Genomic DNA, 22,862 nt, shown 5'->3' on the forward strand with positions numbered 1-22,862 from the left:
AAAACAGTCCAAGTTAAATAAAGAACCAATAAGAGAACAAGAGACTTTTAGGGATAACAGTTACCTTTCCACCATTTATTTGAAAGCAGAATGTTGTGGGCAGTTCAATTTCATCATTTTGCAGGTCCAATCTCAATTGATGTAAGCTACACATGCCTCTTATCTCTACAATTGACAGATGCTCATTGTTTACCCATATATCAATGTCTTCTATTGGGCTGTCAATGAAGTCCTCCATGTCTTGATCAAGTGGAGTTAGCTGACCACCAACATAGTGCCATCTTTTGTAATAAAATGACATAATGAAGTTTTGTGTCCCTATCATGTATTTGCAAGCAATTGAGCCAGCTTGCACATTACAAGTGATTCCATTCACTGTTTTGGTGTTCCAACCCTCATCCACAAATTCAAGTACATTTGTTGAGTCTAAAGTCTTCACTGAAAACATTGTTCTAGATTTTCTAACTTCAGCATTAGAGAAGAAGTCTACAAAAACTGTAATGGGCATGAATATAGAAATTCTACTCTGTTTGCTTGCTATGTTTGCTTTCAAACACTTTTGAATCTCACAAAACAGTTTGCACCTATAGCCCTCACTTGTATTTGAGCTAGGGAGTGACCATTCTCCACTTTTGAAATCAGGCAAGTCTAGCTTGGTTGTGGCTCCAAGTTCTCCAGTCCTTCTAGGTGGAACATAATAATGGTCAAAGAAGAATATTCCATTCTCTGCCAATGAACCCTTAGTCCTTCCCTTGTATATTTCTTCACCAATTGATCCATGACACACATCCAGAATATTTATAACACATTCTACTGGCTGCCATTCCATAATGTTTGAAGGATACAAATCTGTACAACAAATAACCTTATACAACATGCATTACAAATAAGGATTTAAGTTAAGAGACTTACAGTTTGGTTTATGTAATGGCAAAGCAGAACTCTCTGAGTCAATATGCAGATCTTTATGCATGTACACATGCTGCACCAGCACCTCTTTGATTGATTTTTTGTTGTCGCCAAAGCTGAAATCTTTAACAATACCCTTCCATCCCGCCAAGAAAGAGTTTTTGGTGGAAGACTTTATTCTCTTGTTCTGTTGCATCAGTATCCACGTTCCTTTGTGTATAGTTATTGGAATCCATTCTCCATTTTGATCAGTCGTGTTGTAAGTGACAATGGCTTCAATGGAAGTTCTTGGTCGTTTTGATCGTGATGAAGATTCCATGGTGAAAAAAGAAATGAGCAGAGAAGTTTAGCCTGAGTTCAAGAGAAGAATAAGCAGAATGTGCAAAAAACGGTTCAAATCTGGAAAAAATCATGAGACAGAATCCAAAAGTTGTTTTATGATGACGACGTGCAAAATGAAAACAATATAATATGAAAAGTACCTCTTTCTAAAAGCGACAGCTATTGAATGACTTTGCACTTTTACTTGTTTACATTGCTATTTACCAGCTCAAAGTTGCGGTAAAGATAGAATATTTTCTTTTTTTGTGAGTTTTCAAAAATAGAGGTTCCGTAACGGAAGCTCTTCAACCATTGGTTGAGACCACTCTCTCTCTACACGCTAAAAGGCACAAAAATGACCTCAAAATTCCCCTAATGTCACGCTTTACATACAATGTGCTTTTTGTTGGACGGTTATGAAAGCCTTGTTTGACCAAATGAGTATTGTCTTTCTCATACCAAGCACAAGGAGATTGCTTCAACCCATTCAAAGCTTTCTTACATATGCACACTTTATCCTCTTATCCTTTCTTGACAAAACCGCGAGGCTGCGTCACATAAACTTCCTCAATTATATCACCATGCAAGAAAACAACAAATATTTGATCGATGTACATACCATCCAAAATGAAAGCCTTGTTTGATCAAATGAGTATCAGCTTTCTCATACCAAGCACAAGGAGATTGCTTCAACCCATACAAATCTTTCTTACATTTGCACACTTTATCCTCTTATCCTTTCTTAACAAAACCACGAGGCTGCGTCACATAAACTTCCTCAATTATATCACCATGCAAGAAAACAACAACAAATATTTGATCAATGTACATACCATCCAAAATGAGCTGCCAATGCACATAGAAAATGAATAGTAGTCATACGACAAGTGGGAGAAAAGTCTCTTCATAATCTACACCTTTCTATTGTGCATTACCCTTTGCAACAAGTCGAGACTTATAGCGATCAATCTCACCATCCGGCTTGCATTTCAACTTGTAAACCCACTTTATACCAATGGCCTTTTTACTAGGAGGCAAATCACATAAATTCCATGCTTCATTTTCTATAAGTGCATCACATTTTGATTGCATGGCAGCCATCCAATTTTAAGATTATGTGCTTCATCAAAAGACAAAGGTTCCTCTACATCACACAAGCTAGAAACAACCAAAGCGTAACAATCTGAAACATAAGATGCATAGCGAGAACATGAACGAGTACAACTAGACAAAGGTGTATCCAATTTACTATTGTGCAAAGTATGCACCAACCATTTTGGTAAACCTCTAGCTTACTCATTTTCAGGCCTTTCCACATCAAGCACACCATGTACATCTGCATGAGTAATAGGCTGATTTGTAGCATTTTTGAAAACCCCATAGGCTGTACATTTTCCTCTTTCAAATTTACATTCAAATTTCCACCATTAAAAAGAGGCAACAAATTGTCATAAATGTCATGTGAGCTTACATTATTGTCTCTAGTACATGATAGCAAAGGGTGAACATAATCTTCCACAAACACAACATCGTGTGAAACCAAGATATGCTTTTTTTGCGGATGGTACAAACTCTAACCTTTGATTCTGATACTGTAACCAACAAAAATGCATTTAACAACCTTATCATCCAATTTTTTGCGATGTGTTTGTGGCACCAACACATAAGCTAAACAAAAAAAAAACACGCATGCAATCTAAAAAAGGCTTTCTATCATGCCATGCTTCATACGGAGTCATAGACTGCAAAGCTTTTGTAGGACACTTGTTAAGTACATAAGTGGCATACATAATAGAATCAAGCCAAAAGGAATATGGCAAAGCTTGACTTTTGACCATATTTCTATAACTGATCTATTTTGTAATGAAAATGGCCTATGAACTTTAAGAAATGTGGAATTAGAAAATTTGATAAAGCACTTTTGTGAGATTACTTTGTGAGCATAGTGGGTGAACTTCATTGATGGTAGCAACATAAAGATGGTACTTAGTTAACTTGGCATGAACAATACTTTGCAAGAGAGAGAGTTTAGAAAACATGACAATAGTTGAGGACCGGATTGCCGGTCCCCCCTCCAATAGGCATTTGTATTATAGTTTCTCCCATCAAGAGAGACTTGGTACAATACAATCTTTGTGTTCCGTGTGACCTTGGTGATGCAATGAAGATGGAAATCTTCATGCATCACAAGCATAACATAAACTTTGTAGAAAGAATCAACTATTCCAAGCCACAATCCCAAGGCCTCAAACACCTTCGAAGGTGGAGAGAGCTAGCAGGGAATGAGGGTAGGGAAGAGGAAGAAGAAACATTCTATAGGAGAAAGAAATAGTTCCTCACTTATCACCACTCTTCTTGCTAGCATACATAATAGCATAGTAATGAAGATGGAGAAGATGACAAGCTTAAGCATTGAAGCATGGCTCTTGGTTGGATTTGCATTCCATAGCCAAGAGTGTTGGTGTAGGCTCTCACTTCTCAACAAGCTTGGAGAAGTGGTGGAGTTCTTCTACTTTCACCAAGTGAGAATTTCTCCAAAAAATGAGTGTGTGAGAGGTGTATACCCCCCACCCCAACACACCCCTTGCTTGCTTGGGGTGAGTTGTACTTTTTGCTCATGCCTCAAGCTCATTGGACCCTCTCCCCCTAGCCAATCATATGCACCATGCATTTCAAGTACATGGGCAGTCTTTGGACAAGTTCCCTCCTTACCCCTTTGAGAGAGAGAGAGAGAGAGAGAGAGAGAGAGAGAGAGAGAGAGAGAGAGAGAGAGAGTCTAGAAATATCTAGATATTTTGTGAATGGAACTTGAAGCTCATTGAACCCCTCTTTAGCCTAGCCAATAGAATTCAAGCACACAATGTGGCTAAGCATAGGGAGAGTCTGACATGTGTCCCATGCGCCCCTTGAGAAAACGGTGCCCGTTGGGTGAGTGGGAGGTTAAAATCAAAGATTCCCCTAACTTTGGGGATTTCCCCCTCCTTTGTAGGGTCCCTTTTTGACTCAAACACCTTACCCCCCATGCATAGGAAGATTCTCAAGCACCTTCCTTATCAAGCATGACAAGCACCTCAAGCACCTTAGTCATCAAAGCACAACAAGCACCTCAAGCACCTTATTCATCAAGCACGACAAGCACCTCAAGCTTAGGTCGGGTTCCCACCTCAAGATCAACCCTAGCTTGCTTAAGGTCAAAGGAATTTTAACACTAACTATTGGAGGTCTTTAATGAAGGTAACCCTAAGGTCTTTTAGCTCCATTAGATGCATGTTGCTCTTTGATAGACTATCTTCTTTTGGGCCCCTCAGTGATATGTAACCATCTCTCCTCTTGGTCCCTTGCTGAGATAAGTTTAGAAGCACTTATATACATTGCTCTTTGGTAGACCATCTCTTTTTGGACCCCTATTGAGATGTAACCATCTCTCCTTTTGGTCCCCTCTTGGGTAGAAGCACACTTTGGTGGTACAAAAAGGAGTGTCCTTGACAATATCTTTGACAAATCTTTGAGCTACAATTTCTACAAGTCACATGAAAAACTACCTATCATATTGTATATCACTGGATAGATATTTGAAAGAATAATCTTAAAATACAAGGTCCGACAAGTTTTGACCTAAACTAAAATTTTTTTACCAGTCCCCACTTTTTCATTGGTACAATTGAAATGGGTCCTTTTTTTGTACCACCAAAGCATGCTTTCACCCTCCTGAGATAGGTCTAGAAGCACATGTCTCTATTCTAACTCTTGTTCCCGTTTTATCTTCCCATATTCTCTCCTCTTGGTCCCTTGCTAAGATAAGTCTAGAAGCACTTCTTACACATTTCTCTTTGGTAGACCATCTCCTTTTGGACCCCTATTGAGATGTAACCATCTCTCCTTTTGGTCCCCTGCTCAGATAGGTCTAGAAGCACATGTCTCTATTCTAACTCTTGTTCCCCTTTTATCTTCCCATATTAAATGACCAGTTTAATATGAGAATATCATTTAGTAAAGTTAGATATTATATTTTATGACATTATCTCTCTCTTGAAATCATAGTCGTCCTCGACTATGAGGTAGAGAAGATAAAGCCTAGTCATTAGTCCATGTTTCTTAGCGGGTAGAGGATTTCTTTTTACCCTACAACATCATTCCAAGATGGATGACTAATCCATTTGGTGCTTGAAAGATATAGCTGCTAGAAGCATGTCTGCTCTTTAGTCCATATCATACTTCCAAAGTAGAGTGACAAGTTCTACTTGGTGTTTGGGAGACGTCGTCACGACAAACATGATTCTAAGCATACATACTATTTCAATTTGTGTACAATAAAAAGAGAACTAGTCTTATAAGACAAAAACATTTTTCATCTAAAGGCTAAAAGCACGCTTTGGTGGTACAAAAAGGACTGTCCTTGACAGCACCTTTGACAAATCTTTGAGCTACAATTTCTACATGTCACATGAAAAACTACCTATCATACTATATATCAATTGATAGATCTTCAAAAGAAGAATCTTAAAACACAAGGTTCGAAAAGTTTTGACCTAAACTACAAAAATTTTACCAATCCCCACTTTTTCATTGGTAGAAGTAAAATAGGTCCTTTTTTTGTACCACCAAACCACGCTTTCACCCTAAAATGCATTTTCATATACTTACTTTAAAGCATCATTGTAAGCATTGACAAGGTTCATATTATCCTTAAGCTAGGTTCCTTGCATCCATTTAGCATCTTGAAAAGGATAATTCCTTAACTTAATAAGAAATCATCTAGATAATTTTATCGTTTCTTAATACCTTGTCTTCATGTCATAGGATGGGCTCAGATTGAAGTACTTCTTCTTGATCATCGATTTTTGAAACGTCTGCAACTATTCCTTCTTTTTGTGGTGCTCCTTTGCAAGTCTTACAAAGGCTCTCATGAAAAACATTGTGCATGAGCCAATGGTTGGGAAACTTTAATTGATAAGGCATCTCATTGATTGGCTTAAGAATTTAAAAAGGACCATAGTATCTTTTTGCTAGTTTAGCATAATACTCTTGGCGGCCCGTAGGATTCTTGCCCGTAGTATGCGATAGACGAGCTTTGAGAAACTTAAGCAAGACCCAGTAATTTTTCTTAAAGGCTAAGGCTCTTCTGTGCTTATTAGCAACCCTTTTTGCCTTTGCTATGAGATAGACATAACCATTTTAATCTTTGGAAGATATTCTTGTAAGTCACGGTTATATTCATCAACAACGAAGATCTTCCCATGTACTTTAAGTAGTAAAGGACTTTTGGATCTTCCCTCTTTAACCTCTAAAGGTGCTTTCCCCATAGAAGTATGTACAATGTCATCGTTCGCATACTCTTTAAGAGGTAGGTACTTCTATCATTGAGAACGTTGATCTACTTCCATGACATAGGCTTTTAGTAGATTCAAGAATTGTTAGTTTAGTTACTTCACTTTGGTCATCTATTTGTGGATAATAGGTTGAAAGAGAAATTTAATCTATTTCTTAGATTCCAAAAGAGGTAGGTACTTCTATCATTGAGAACGTTGATCTACTTCCATGACATAGGCTTTTAGCAGATTCAAGAATTGTTAGTTTAGTTACTTCACTTTGGTCATCTATTTGTGGATAATAGGCTGAAAGAGAAATTTAATCTATTTCTTAGATTCCAAAAGAGACCCTTTTAGAAATTACTAGTCATTCTACGATCTTTGTTCGACACTATGGATGTTGGAAAGCCATGACACTTGAAAATTTGAGATCTAAAGAAGGTTGCCGTTTGATGTGCCTTAATAGTCTTTTTGATGGGCATAGAGTGTGTTTTCTTACTAAGCGTGTCGACTGAAACAATCCAAGTTGCTTCCCTCAATCAAATTTCAACTTTTGATATACCAAGAATTTTGAAACATACTCTTATATGTTTACTTTTCATGGTAGACCAACAAAAATACATTTCTACTCCTTGAAGAGTAGATTACGGAATCCCTCTTTGCCCCACATAAGGAGAAGTATGGGATTCATACATGACTTTCTTATTGTATGGGTGAGTAACACATAGCCTATTGCCATTCGGAAGATAACTATCCTTCAAGGTGAATGGTGATTTTTTCTTCCCTATTGCAAAGGCTATAATTACGTACTTAAAGTCTCGATCAGTAGCATACTCATATATCATAAAAGATAGATCATTGTGAGTTGCTATAGACACCACATTGACCCTTGGTCGTTGTGAAAGTGCATCGACCACTTGATTGTGCTTGCCAACAATGTGAGCAATATGAAATTTAAATTGCAAAAGAACATTTGCCCACCTCATTTGTTTGTCGGAGAGCTTGGTTTGTGTCATGAAGTTCTTGAGGCTTTGTGATCCATTTGTAAGATGAATGGAGTTCCCAAGAGATAGTGTTTCCACGTGTTTAGGGCATATAGAATAGCTAATAGATATTTTGTGGGACGGGTGTCTAACCTCACTCCTATCTTATTGCAGATTTAGCGAGAACCATGATTAAATTGTCAATCCATGAGACGAAGCTGACTTGACTAGTGCATAGAGGCTACAAGAGGTTGTAAATCTCTCGAAAAACAATAAACAACTTGTATTTAACTCAAGCTACACTCAAGTGACTGAGTGTATAGAGGCTACAAGAGGTTATCAATCTCTCGGAAAACAATAAACAACTTACATCTAACTCAAGCTACACTCAAGTGACTGAAATCAGCAAAAGCCAATCGCTCATCGGCAAACAAATCACATTTGTTACAGCATCAAATGACATCCAAACGTAATGAAACTTCTAAGACATGTATATAAGACCTAAGCACACATGCTTATGGTCTCAAACCCCACTTTAGGTCAAGTGCCAAAATCGCAATTATTAACAGCAATGGATTTTTGACCTAGTCGTTTTCGACCCAGAATGCACCTAAATGCTTAGCAATGATGCCCCAATATCCCGCCTATGCTTAGTTTTTGATTTTGAAGTGTAAATTCCTACTTATGATGAAACTAGGCCACGGGTCGGCGACACCAAAAGCTACAAAATACCTTGAAGTGTTTACGTCAATGCGTAGAGCTCTTACATGTGGTTGCAATGCAACAAACATGACTGCAATGTGACAACAAGGAGAGAGTAGGAAGCATGAGAAGGAGAGAAGTGAGAACCGTTAGCTCACAGTGTGTATTTCAGTATTCAAAACTTAATAATAACTTACAAAAATTGGCTTTTACACCTTAGCCAAAGGTTTTTGGTGGTCAAAACTAATAATTTGGGAGCTCTAACTAAAGATAGGTAATGACAGGTTGATACAATCTGGAATCTTGTAGCCCCGGCCCATCTATTACAAGGTTTATCCAAAAAATAGGAGTTACAATATTCTCGATTTATACAAAATAATAAGTGTTTTCACAATGAGAGCTCCGAAAAATGGTATTTGAGTTAGCTTGCTGCTAACATTCCCTCCCTCCTCGACTGTGTCATCCCTTGACATAGCTTTATGGACTGAAATAGTCTTTGGGTTGACGGCTGGCAAGGCGGTCTTTAAGCGCATTTAGGGCCTTTTGGTATCTGAGCTTTCTCTCTTTATCTAGCACCCTGCAAAAATTGCATTGTGACTGTTTTTAAGCTCCACTACTGAGTAGCCTACAAATATCAAAGTCAGGTTGCTGATCACTGGCCCAAATATCTTCCTTCGCCAAGTGAAGAAGATAAGATAGCCCTAGAGTGATGGACTTATATACAATGCACGGGGAAAAAAACCTCTTAGTGAGGGAAAAAATGCAGGGTCGGTCCTAAGTGTGTTCACACACATCACTACCACATGTATCTAGTAACAGTAGCTAGACATGCATTTGAGTACTCTATTTTGTGTAGGAAGGAAACTTACTTTTTAAGATTAGTGTCTTCTCTATGCAAAAATAGTGTAGGTGAATGCATGTCTGCTCACTACACTATTTTTGCATAGGGAGGACACAAAATTTCTTTTGTAACTTTTTTGAGGTTGTGTCCTCAAGTGAAAATACAGTAGTCGGACATGTGTTTGGCTACACTGTTTTTTCCTAGAGAAGACATTAAGATTTTGAGAAACTAGTGTTCTCTTCAAACAAATATAGAGTAGCCAATCAAGCATCTGACTACAGTATTTTTGCATATAGGAGACACAATGTAAACGATGAAGAGTGAATTTAAGATAGTGTATTGATTCTTAAAATGATAATATAGTCTTTTTTAAGGTATAATCTTTAGATATGGCAAGGACAAAACAAACTGCAAGGAAGGTTCTTAGAGAAGATGTCAAATCAGGAGATCTCAAAAGAACACCAAAAGATACTGATAGCCGTTTTTCGGCTCTCATAAAATAAGTTTAAGAAGCCACTTCACCCCACAAAAACACCCTAGCACAATGACTAGGCTCACTTTTTCATTGTAAATAGTGTGCGTGCGTTTAGGTTTTTTATCACATTTTTTAATATCAAATCATTGAGCGAGTCATTGGGCTAGGAGACCAAAAAAATAAATTTATAATATTACGGTCCTCTTTACATGTAAATATTTTCTATCAAATAAAGGACCTAAGTATAAAGGGTTTTTTTCAAAATTTTTATATTTATATAAATACATATTTCTAGATGTGCGTTATCAGACCTAAGTGTGCATTTCTCTAAATCTCTTTGCATCCTTTCATGGCATGAAATATTTCTATGTTAGTGTGTACATACCCCATAATATTTATTTTTACAAAATAAACCCATGCATTTCATCCCGCACCCTCGTGGAAGTCAAAAATTGTTTCTACACTGTCACTCACTTTCACTAGATATTTTTTGACTTGCATATTTTACTCTTTCACCCGAAAACAAAATAAAATACTCCTATCATGATATTCCTTCATGGGTCCTACACATATTTTTTTCCATACACCATGTGCTCATAAAGACAAGGGCTAGGAAAAATCCAAGCACTAGATCTATCATGTGCAATTGTTTTTTATTCTTCAAAATTCATCATCCATGCATGTGGCAAGGGCCACTTGGATTCCTTAGGTCATGGTATGGCTCATGGGGGGCTCACCTTTGGATGTATAAGGAGAATTTAACCAAAAGGGTCCCACATAAGCACCTTTGCAGTCCACAATACACAGCTTTTTGGGCGAATTTTGGCACCCTTCTATCATCCGAATCAGCAAAAGTTGTCAACATACAAAATAAAGCTTGTGAGCTGAATTATTTTACATAAATATTTCAAAAATTTTGGAGATAAGCACGAATTTTGGTGAATTGTTTTGTGCAATCCAGTCTGCCCACTCTTTGTACACAAGGATCCTCTTACTCTTCTCTCACATTTTCACACTCCCACCCACATACACACTCATCCCTTTCCTTCCCACTCCCAAACCTGCAACTCCCATGTCCTAATTCACCCTCTTCACCATTGCCAAAGGACAAGAGGATAAAGTGTACAAATGTAAGAAAGATTTGTATGGATTGAAGCAAGCTCCTCATGCTTGGTATGAGAAGGCTGACACTCATTTGGTCAAATGAGGCTTTTGTAACAATCCAACAGAAAGCACATTGTATGTAAAGCATGAGGGTGATGTACTTCTCATTGTGGTTCTCTATGTGGATGATTTTCTGATCACTGGACCAAATGGGAGACATATTGCTGAATTTAAGGCTGATTTGAATGCTACTTTCAAGATGAAATATTTGGGAATGTTGCATCATTACTTGGGTATACAGTTTAAGCAGTGTGATGGTGGTATTGCATTGTGTCAGAAAAGCTACATAGAGGCATTGTCTCTATGGTTGGTAGCTATTGTCTCCTTGTTGAACTTCCTAATGTAATGGCCCAAACTCTAACCTCTCTTTTGATTCAAAGGCATGAATCCCTTTCCTCTCCCTAGAAAATTTTCAGGGTTCACAATATCAATCTATGTTAAAAAAAACCCTCAAATCAGTTAAAGGAAATACAGTTTCACTGGCCTAAACTATATGCTTGAAAAAATACTATTTTACCTTTAATAGGGATTTTATCATCTTTAAAAAGGTTTTCTTTCCAAGGGCCATTGGAAAATCTTGGTTTATTATCTTTTCTCTCTCTTGGAACTTCTTTGCCCATGTGCTCAATCTTCTATCTTTTGGGAATTTCTTGGAACTTCTCCTTTGAGGGAAGCCCTTGCTCTTCGTATAGCTTTGAACAACATCTAGTACCTGCTCTCCAACATAGGACTGATCAATAAACCTTTTAGAATTTGCATCAAGCAATGACAATGGACATGTTGTGGTGTAGTCCACAAAGTCTTTATCATGCTCTGCCCACTCTACCAAAATAGCAAAGTAGTACTCCTCTCTTAGATCGAAGAGATTTGGTATATCATGTAGCAACAAATACTCCCCACTGTTTATCTTGTAGTTGGGCATGGTTGTTATGCACAACAAGGGATCAAGCTCTTCCTTTGGAATATGAACGGACTCCTCCACATTGGTGATGTTCCTTGTCTTGAACTCTACCGCATCCTGTTTTCTTTGAAGCCTCTCCATTTCCTCTCTAAAATGTTTTTTAGGTGTTTCCTCCACATCTTGTTCATTCACGGATGCTGTGATTTGCATAGATATGGACTCTCCTTCCTCTATTGAGATAAGAGTTAAAAAGAGAAAAAATGCAATGTCTTCAATCACAAGCTTACAACCATCCTTTCCATGCTACTCACAGGGGTTATGGACCTTCTTGCAATCATCTTGGAGTAATGCCAACTTCTTGGAGCCTATGCTTAGTGTTAAATTGCATGTTTTAAAATTATCATTAAAGCGTACAAAGTTTCCAACCTTGTGCTCCTTGGTAAGGTCAATAAAAACCTTTTGATAGTGAAGAATTTTATTACTGAACCCTTCCAAAAGGCTCTCCAATTCAAAGAGAACATGAAACATATTTGTGACATAGGCAAACTTAGACAGTTGCTTGACTTGGTAGAGTAGGTCCATCAACTTGTCATAACTAGTCTCCTCAACCTCTTCAATGTCCACATCCGCCAAAATCTTCCTAGGCATATTTTTTGCACAATGAGGAGAAGAATAAACCTCAAAAAATGCTATACTTGTGTCATCTTATGTGATTTTAGAAGGTAAGAAAGGAAATATATTTTGCACAAGAAGAACATTTATTAGAAGCAACCCAAAAAATTCATATATTAGAAGTTGTGTTGTGCTAACACGATTTTGAGAGTCCGAGAGACGATATTTCTAAAAAGAAAATGGAAGTTGTGTCGTTCCTATCATAAAATCTTTAATGTCCGAGGAGAAGAAGCAAGGGAGGAATGCTTCTTCAAGGGGGGGTTTGTAGTTGTTTCTAGTAAAAAAACTTGTTTCAAGTGTGGCAAAGAAGGGCACATAGCAAAGGATTGTCTAGCATCTAAGACTTGCAACATTTGCAGGAAGAAGGGTCACCTTCCTTCCAAGTGTTTCAAAAGGGATAGAGGCAACACCAACAGAAATCCAAGGCCCAAAGTGTATTTGTAAGAAGACAATAGTGAAGATGAAGAAGAAGGCAGCAATAGCCTTCTAGTCTACGAGGACATTCTATAGCTTTTTTGTGTTTTGGCATTTCCCCTTCAGTTGTATTTTTCTTTGGAGATAGCTTGGTCTCAATTTCATACATCTGTTTGAGGGGAGGTGTTGAGTGTCTCTTATATTAGAGATAGTTTGTCTCCTGGATTGGAGATGTTCTTTTGCTCCTGGATTGGAGTGTGCCAAAGATGTCAATTTCTTTCGTTTCTTCCTAGTCCAAACCTCAAGGGGAGGATTGTAAAGTGTGAGCTTTGTCCTAGAATATGAGTTAAGGAGATAAGAGTGGATTTATCCCACATGCAGTGGTGCAAGGTTGTAGAGCTACTTAAAGCTCATTTCATGAATGATTAAACCAAGTCTATTTTTCATTACATCTCTCTTGTTTATAGTGATTTTGTGATGGCTTAGCAGATACTCAAGATCGTGTTTATGACTCCAAGTTAATTGACCTTGAAACCTAATTTTCTTGAGTGATAATCTAGCCAACACACACTCACTTGTGTGCACTATGTTTCTCTTTTATCCACCCTAGCTAGCATGATCCCATTGCCATCACAGCCTGTCTACCAAGTGCTTAATCTGGCTTGACATCTGATGTTTGATCAAGTGGGTTTTGAGATTGATCAAGTGTTTGAGTAGATTGACTTGCTCCTTGGCTCGAATCTGAAGCATTTTGGACATCATCATCATCATCTTTCTTGGAATTTGTCATAGCCTTTGTGGTGTCATCCTTCTTTTCATCATCCTCTTCATCTTTGTATTGCTCCTAGCTATCCTCAATATGCTCTAGTAATGCTTGATTAGCTAGAGTGCTTTTGTACTTGGTGGCTTTCTCCTTTAGGTCTCCTTTGATGCTGCTAACCAGATTCTATAAATCCTTAAGGCTAAAAGTGAGGTTGTTGTCTGAGCCTGTGATATCTACCAAAGATTGATAGGTATACTTATCAAAAATAGATTGCTTCGTGACAGTGTGAACCTTATTTAAGCTTTTGATGTTGGCCCGCTTTTGGTCTATCATAGATCCAGTTCTTTGTGAAGATTCCTTTTTTTAGTATTAAGATTTGAAGTAAACATCTTTAATTGTTCATTATGTTGTTGCAACTCTTTATTTTTCTTGCTGTGTTGTTTTCTTTAGAATTCTTGTTGAATTTTAATTTCTTTGAGTTTGAAAAATGTCTACCATATACTTGTTGGAATCGAGTGTTTCTTGTTCTATCTATTACTGGAGGCGAGCAATATCAGAGCTTTGAATGCTAGCCTGAACTTCCATCATATATGGACTACAACATTAACAATAGTATTTGAGCCTATTTGGATTGTGGCAACACAGCCATCTATATTAGTGAGTACATTTGTGACTGTGGTCTCATATTTGATAAACTAGAATAGTGTATGAAACAACCATGCATTGGGTGATGTCAATGATTATGTTCCCCACCAATGGGTGATTTTGGAAAGCTTGTAGTCAATATGGTGCCCTTTGAACCATTTTTATGGTGACTATGGTTGCTCGTCTTGTGTCAGTGGTGGCTTGCCCAAATGTCTCTAGTGTTACTGCCCTAATACATCAGTATCACACTATCTACTTTTGTTTGTAACTAAGGATGCGACCTTTGAAACTTAAGGGTGTTATCACACCAGTGGTTGATGCTTTAAGTGGGTTAGTTTTAGGCGAGTAGTTGTGTGATTGACGCTGTCTGGCAGCTGGGGGCAGTTAGTCTTTTCTTTATGTAGTCCTACTGTGCTCGACACTGTTTTGTAAGCACTTATGTGTTGATGATTATGAAATAATACAATACCTTCTTTTCTCTATTCATGGTGTTCTTCAGTATTCTCGTATGTAGTAGTGTAGTGTAATAGGCAATTTTATTGTGTACCTATACTGAATTACTGTTAGGGTGGTTAGCCCCTAGCACTTTGGCGATCTTGCAATCGGTTCAAATTCAGCCTAAACCATATGGCAGTCAAGAATACAGCAAGGAACTAATATGCAAGTGGACATAGACCACCTGAGGGAATTCTCTAATTGGGTAACCCCGTAGGAAGAGTCTGAGGAGTATGCAACCAAATTCTTGGAGGAGTTCTTTGCAAATCTGCCAAGGGAAATCAAAATTGCAATTGCTGACAAGGAAGTTACTTCATTTTTACTTTTTGGGGCATGCAATTTACCTCATGTTATAGTCCAAATGAAAGGAAGGTGTTGGTACAATATTTAAGACAGAAAAGAAGAAACCATGTATGAGTGGGTCAAGGCAAGGGTTCAATTTACCACAACACTCATATGGCACAAGGTTTAGAGTGAGGAGAGAGTTTGCTGCAAAGGGAAGACAAGAAGAAGAGTCGAGTAGTGATGACCAAGAAGAACCTGTAAGGGGGCTTGCTGCATGAGAAGACACTGTTGGGGCGGGGACTGAATTGCAAGAACCTAAACATAGGCTGCAGGAGACCCCACCTGCAAACCAAGGAGGCCAACAAACAACTCCTCCCACAACAGACCCACTTTTGGGACGATTGGTTAATGTATTGATCACTCAGAAAACATTAAGGGCAAGAAGACAATTGCAGTTTGTACCATCAGGAACAATTTACCTTTCAATCCACTCCCGGGAAGAGTACTCAAAACACTTCCGATACCTCCAATGGCTGTACCAAATCACAAAGTGGGTGCGAAAAATTTCAGCGGGGAAAAGTCCCAAGATGCTGACAGATACATTGTCTAGTTTCAAACAAGGTGGTCTGCAAGTGGGTATGACGCGTTACATCCGGATGTAGTGAAGAAAGAGCATTTTGCGGCAACACTGCAGGGTAAGGCCATGGATTGGTTCTTGCAGTATGGCATGACATCTTTTGCTGATTATAATGATTTGAGGTAGATATTTTTATTAAGGTTTGACAAAGGAGGAGATTCTGATCTTGCAGAGACAATAAGCTGAGTTAAAGGATAAGTACGCATGATTGCAGCAACAAGTATATATGGATGTGCAAATGGATACTGCAACAGGTGATGCAATTCATACTACAGTTGAACTTGAAGTTCAAGATACAATTCAGTATGTAGTTCAGGATGAAGTTCAGTTGGAGGTACAAACACTGATGATACAAGTGATCAACAACAATTTCAAGACCCATTTATGAAAATTGCTGAAGTAATGTCAGAAGTTACACTTACTGAGGTTACATTGGTGGAAGCTGGAGATGATCTGGATGCACAGTCAGGAGGAATAGCTCAAATTGAAGATACAGGTGTTCAAGAGCAGTAACTTCAAGCAAGACTTCATTTTGGTTTTCAAATTTTTTGTCAAGGGTTTTGTGGTTTTTACAATGTTTTCCAAACATTGCCCACCGGATGTGCCAAGTGTTACTGCCTAATATGCAGTTTTACTGTGTACCTGTGCTGAATTACTATTAGGGTGGTTAGCCCCTAACATCTGGATTTTCAGTTGTCTAGGCTGGGCTTTCCGGAGATCAATGGAAGTTTTTTGGGTAGCCACTGTTAGTGGAACTATGGTTTTTCCTTTTGATGTCCATGTAGCCAATTCAATGTTGACTTTAGATCGCTTTTCCAAGGATACACCATGTGCTTTCTTAATTTTGGTGCTTAGTTGGTCCCAATAGTCTTTTGTTAATCTGGGTTTTCAGGCAGCTTTCTCAGATCCTTCTGCATAATCAATTTCCAATTCATGCTTTGTTTTGGATAGTGTAGACTAAATTGGTTGCTTTTCTAAAACTATGATTCTCAATTTCTATTTTGCCAGCTCCTTAGGCTTCCATGAGAGAAGCTTAGAATGATCTAGCTCATAGGTTTTCTAGTAGAAACACTACCATATGTTTTGAGGTGTTAAACATGTGTCTCAGTCTGTTCTTTTGGTTGGCACATGGTGCCCATCCCTTTATAGTGGTGTTAGATCTCTAGTTGTGTGCTTTTCTGAAAGCGTAGTGGTCCTTCTAAGAACAAATAGAGCAAGATGAAGGTTCTGGATCCTACAAAGTACCTATAGTTTCTCCTTGACAAGATCCATGATCTTGAACTACCCGCTGCCCCTTCTGATGCCTCAAGCGATACCACCACCTCCGGCACCAGAAATTACAAGAGCCTTTACAACCTACTCAGCCTTTTATTATAGTCAGGGAGTTTTCAAGCACATCGCACAACTATATGCTCTTGATCCGGTGTAACCTCCTTTGCCAGCACCACCACCACGTGGGTAAATGTGTGACAGAGTTAAGCTAGTTTCATTAACCATAGTGAAATTACATGATCAAGAGAGAGTGTTTCATTAAGGATATTCCTTAGGAGAAAAATGAAAGTGCTTGGTTGGAATCTATAACAAGAAACAATATAACTTGTTATCTTGGCATGCAAAATAACTTGAAAAAGAGAGAGAGATTGAAATCGACAATAGTGGAGGACCAGACAATAGTGGAGGACCAGATTTACTTGGAGCCAATCCCCCCTCCAAAAGGACTTTGTATTAGAATTTCTCCCATTGAGAGATACTTGTTTAAAATACAATATTTGTGTTTTCCAAAGCCCAATTGATTCCATGAAAATGGAAAGCTTCATGCACCAAAATTACACTTGGTAGGGCCTCAATCCCAAGACCCCAAACACATTCAAAGGTGAATAGAGCTAGCAAAGAGTGAGGAAAGAGGAGAAGAAGAAGAAGTATTCTTCTCACATTAGTTCACTCATAAATCATAGCATAGTAATGGAGATGATGAAGGAGGTGATCATCTTGTAAGCTTGACACTTGCTTGGATTTTCAGTTCAAGCAAGAGGGTTAGCATCGTGACAAGTTTCATTCATTCCCTCTTGAGAAGAGAGCTTAATTCTTTAGTTAAAACTCAATTCTTTAGCTAAAACTCAATTCTTTGAGAAGAGAGATTAATTCTTTAGCTAAAACTCAATTCTTTGAGAAGAGAGCTTAATTCTTAGTTAAATAAAACTCAATTCTCATTTGCTCTCAAGGTGGGGTATCCAATGAGATTCAAGCTAGCTCATGGAATTCTCAACCCTCGCTGGTACCCCTAGTAGGCTACCCAATACAATCAGGGCTTGCTCATGGGGAACTCAATTCTTATTGGTTCACTTTGTGGGTTCTCCAATGAGATTTAAGCTTGTTCAAGGAATGTTTAATTCTCATTGGTTCTTCTAGTTGGCTATCCAATAGGAACCAGGCTTTCTTGGAGGCAACATAGCTAGGTACTTGACATGCGTCCTTTATACCTTAAGTGATATGGGTGAGTCCTAAAGTGTGTTAGTGTCTTCTCTCTCATCTCTCTACAAGACTGTTCGCAGGGTTCACCTCTTAGACATGTAAGTTACCATGTAAGTTCAAATAAATAAGTTTTTTAATTGCCAAATTCAAAATTTTAATAGGATTATATTAACAAAAGGTGATTTTTAATCGATTTTAGAGAAAAACTTGTAAGTTTTTGAAGAAAAAGGGGTCATTTTATTACCGTAAACATGTAAGTAAAGGGTTTTTTTAAAGACCCTTTGAATGTAAGTGATCAAGCTTCTTCTTCTTCTCGTTTGGAACATGAGCAAATGCTAACAAACAAAAACTCTTAGATGGTGTACCTTTGGCTTGACTTTGTGTAGACCTTCATATGGTGTGATTCCCTTCAAGAAATTTCTATAGCAGACCTATTCATCAAGTAACAAGCTATGTTGATAGCTTCAACCCAATAGCCATGACTGCTTCAAAGAGTGACTTGCTTTTCTTTTTTGCTACTCCATTTTGTTGAGGAGTATAGCTACAAGTGAGTGGCCTTTTGGTTCCTTATTGAAGGAGGTATCCACTAACTTATTCAAATATGAATCCTCCTCCATCGTCTAACCTTAGAGCTTCAAGTCTTCTACTTGTCATCTTTTCACTGAAAGAGCTTGAAAGTATAAAATACTTCATTCTTGAAATTCATGAAGTAAACCCAAGGAAATTTAGAATAATCATCAATGAAGCGGACATAATAAGTGTGCCCACCAAGTGAGAGATTTTGGGCTGATTCACACACATATGCACGGATCAAATAAATTATCCTAAGAGCTTTAGTCTTACTCCTTGGAAACTTGTTTTGGACTTCTTTCATTGAAAACATGCTTCACATACTCTATAATAATTTGTAACGTTCGAATGCCAATAACCATGCCTTGACTCTTAAACATACAAGTGCTATTGAAGCTCAAATGTCCATACGTTTTTTTCCATAACTCTATGTTGGGGTAACGGCATTGTGCCTTTACCCGAGGCCGCACGTTCTGTGTCCATCAATCGCCCATTGACCATAGACCCTTATTCATTGTACATATATACACTAATAAAGAGCTTCTTATTTTAAGGGCTGCTCCACCCACATAGTGCACTCTTCCCTCTCACATAGTGCACCATGCACATATACATCTGTGGACACACACTCTTTCAATTTTTATTAGAGCCATGTTTGGCGATAGGGGGATTGACTAGCACCTTCCGTAGGGTGGCATGTGAAAGCACAATAGAGGAGTTTTTAAAGACCTACCATACGTGTATACAATAGGGGGTGCCCCATAATTTGGGGATGCATATAAGGTACGTAAGGAGGAGGGACGGAGGGGGGGGGGGGGGGGGGGGGGGGGGGGGGGGGGGTTGGGTGGGTATAGGGAGAAGGGGATGTAGGTTCACCACCCTATAAATTAGGAGTATTCAGGGAAATTTTTCTCCAACACGTGCCAGCAAATGGCTAATCTGGGTTTTGAACGGGCTCTAGGCTAAGCAAATGAGAACCATTTAAAAACAATGGCTTACATTGCCAAAATTCTTGCAAAAATAAAATTTTTTAAAATAGAAAATTGGTAAACTTTTATAATTGTTATAACAAATACACTCAAATTTAATAAATTTTAAATAATTGTTACAGCAAATACAACTAAATTTAACAAATTTTAATTGTGTTTTAGCAAATACAAGTAAACTAGATCGTGGAGCTTGCAAGGGCATATCTGTGTGTGTGTGTGTGTATGTGTGTGTGTGTGTGTGTGTGTGAGAGAGAGAGAGAGAGAGAGAGAGAGAGAGAGAGAGAGAGAGAGAGAGAAGTAGGGTCTTGTCGTGGGGCGTTCCCAAAGAAATATGTAAGATAGCATGTGTGAACAACATAGGGGAGTTTATTTAATTTTCAGTTTTATAGAATTTATTGTACAAAAGGGGTTAACAATTTTTGGGCCTTCACTTATAGAGGGTTTTTAAATTTCAAAATTCTTAGGTTTATGGAGAGAGTTGATAACTCCTAGTTAGATTGGGATCTCTCTCTCTCTCTCTCTCACACACACACACACACACACACACACACACACACACACACACACACAAAATGGAACAAAGCTTTGGATTATCAAGGATCTGACCACAAATCAGCTCAAAATTAAAAAGGGCGAGCTCAAGAAGATGTTCGAAACCCGTCAACAAGGTAAATGGACAGTCTATCGAGGTGCTAAAACTATCATCCAGGAGTTTGGAACTTCAAAAGGTGCTCTCCCATCAACTACTCCCCTTTAGGTTTTGTTCCTTTCTTTTACCCTCTCGATGGACCTTCAATCCTTAAGTGATATGTATCTCATGTCTTCACGTACAAGCATGTTGTTGTAATGTTTTGCATGCGGTCCCATGGGTCATATTTGACCTCCATGGACAATAATACAATCAATCAATCTCTCTCTCTCTCTCTCTCTCTCTCTCTCTCTCTCTCTGACAGGGGATTCACTATGTACTTCTGTATGTTATCACATGAGTGTATAGTGGGGGGGGGGGGGGAGGTGGGGGGTGGGGGTGGATTACAGATGAATATATGAAATCAAATTTTCCTTTGGAAGGGTAAACTAAAGGGTTGTCCTTCGAAAGCCTATTCTTCAGTAATATGGGTGTCCCTTTTTGGCTTTTTAAAAGAAGCCTTAGTGTTGTGTTGGGGTAGGCATACTTTCATTGTTTTCAAGTGCCATGATGGAGACTTACTTTAAATGTTATTTTCATTTTAAAATATTAAATTAATCTTCCTTTTTCACCTTTCATTTCACATCCTTGCACGACTTGATTTCACTTGTTTTTGCTTGCAGCTTTGCAAGCTTTTTTTAAAGCTAAGGGTATACATTCTTAGCCTCATTGACATTTTCTTTGACACCTTAATTTTGAAAGAGTACGAATCTCACATAGGTCTCTTTCATCAATTCTTTTTTAGAATGCCAATGTGACCCGCCACCTTGTTTCATAGTTTTTGGCTTGTCAAAAGGCCATGGGCTATAACCCTGAGTATCATTTTGATGCTAACTAATTTTTTTTAAAATTTTTGACCTGCCCAAAGGAAAAAGACCTTAGAGTTTCCTTCGTTTTTTGTTAACTAAAAATATTTTTGAGACTTATAGAAAACAAAAAATTCCTATTGGTGAATTAAAAGGAACGCTATTTCAAATGAGATGAAGGTAAAATAATGATGGGTTAAAGTGGCAGGTGATGATCGCAAAATGGCTCTTAACACTAGGTTGGTAATGGGACACTTTTATGTCCTAGGACACTTTTATGTTCTGTTAAGTGACCATTTTCCTTGAATTATGTCAAGAGTTTCAAAATGGATTTTGCGGTGCTATATATCTAGAAAGTTGTCTCATGAGCTGAAAAAAACTTGACATTTTTTGGGAATATCAATTCCATCTTTAACATTGTCCTTGCACAACATGTCACAACCTAAACTGTGTGAAAAAACGGGTCCTGTTTTTGAACTTTTTGCAACTATACCACTCTAGAATTCATGTTTGTGAGGTCTATAATGCTAGAGAACTATCTTTAGTAGTCCTCAACATGTCCTGATGCTTCTAGGGAGAAATAAATATTAAGGTTGTAAGTTACGACCAAATTACAAAAATTGTCAAATCCTGTTTTTCAGGCAATTTTATCTCTTCTATGATTTTTTTGGTGGATTTCATGATATCTAAATGCATTTTTGATTTTTTATGTCACATATTGTAACATAAAGCTAATATTCCTTGAGTTTTGGGGCACCTAATACCCTATTTTGCATAGTACACAACGATGGTTGATTTTCTCAATTATAGAAGAAAACGAAACATTCTAGTATATCAAGTATAACATTTTCAATATTGTTAGTTTCTTGTGACAACTACATGCATTTTGTAGGTAGTAACCATATCTAGTCATAAGGATCAAATTTGGCTAGATTTTGAATAGTTTCTATGGGATTCTACAACTCATAATGTTGAACCCAGTTTTTTCATGTTTGCTGTATTTAACACTTCATCTTTGTCCCCAAGATTCCCCTTGGTAAGAAATGTACTATTCTTTTGACATGCTCCATGGCTCCTTATGAACATAAAGGACAATAGGGAACTAAGAAAACATGCATATATTATTTGTATTGAGCGTGGCTATAGAAACTTTGATGATAGGTTTGCAGAATGGTAAAAATTCAACTTTTTGTACCTATTTATTTTGGCAAAACAAAAAATAGTGAGTGAGAAGCAATCATATGTTCTGATCACCAACCCATTGAAATTAACTAGGGAATTTATCTCAAGTCCTACAAAAATCCCTAATCTTATTTTTATGCAACAAAACGTAAGAAATGACTGTTTTGATGAAAATGCACTGGTCCATCAACTTTGGAGGCTGGGTGTGACCAAAAGATGAGAAATTTTACAAGTTTCTTATTTTTTCCATGTGTAGTAGGCCTTGAACTATAACCTCATGAAAGGATTTTACAAAATGAGTGGATCTACTATGGTTTTGGAGGTTTTTTTCAAAACCCTGAAAGGACACTTTTATGTCCTGTTAGGTATCTACTATCACACATTTCCACACAATAACCTAGTTAAAGGAGTGCAACTGTGCGGAGCCGTGACTTCCCAAGAGGCAGTGGAACTATAGAAGTGAAGGTGTTGCATGTTGCAAAATTCCACGAAAGCTCGCGCTCTCTTCAATCTATGTGAATAGCATGGTGGTGGAAGGTAGATCTTGATGTGGCCTCCACATGGAAGATATGTGTGCAAGCCTTACTTTTCTTCACCGTCATGGCATCATCTGAGAGAATCAAGCCTTGCTTTGACATC

This window comes from Adiantum capillus-veneris, chromosome 26 (assembly GCF_014529385.1).
Source record: "Adiantum capillus-veneris isolate H3 chromosome 26, ASM1452938v2, whole genome shotgun sequence".
Classification (NCBI taxonomy): Eukaryota; Viridiplantae; Streptophyta; class Polypodiopsida; order Polypodiales; family Pteridaceae; genus Adiantum; species Adiantum capillus-veneris.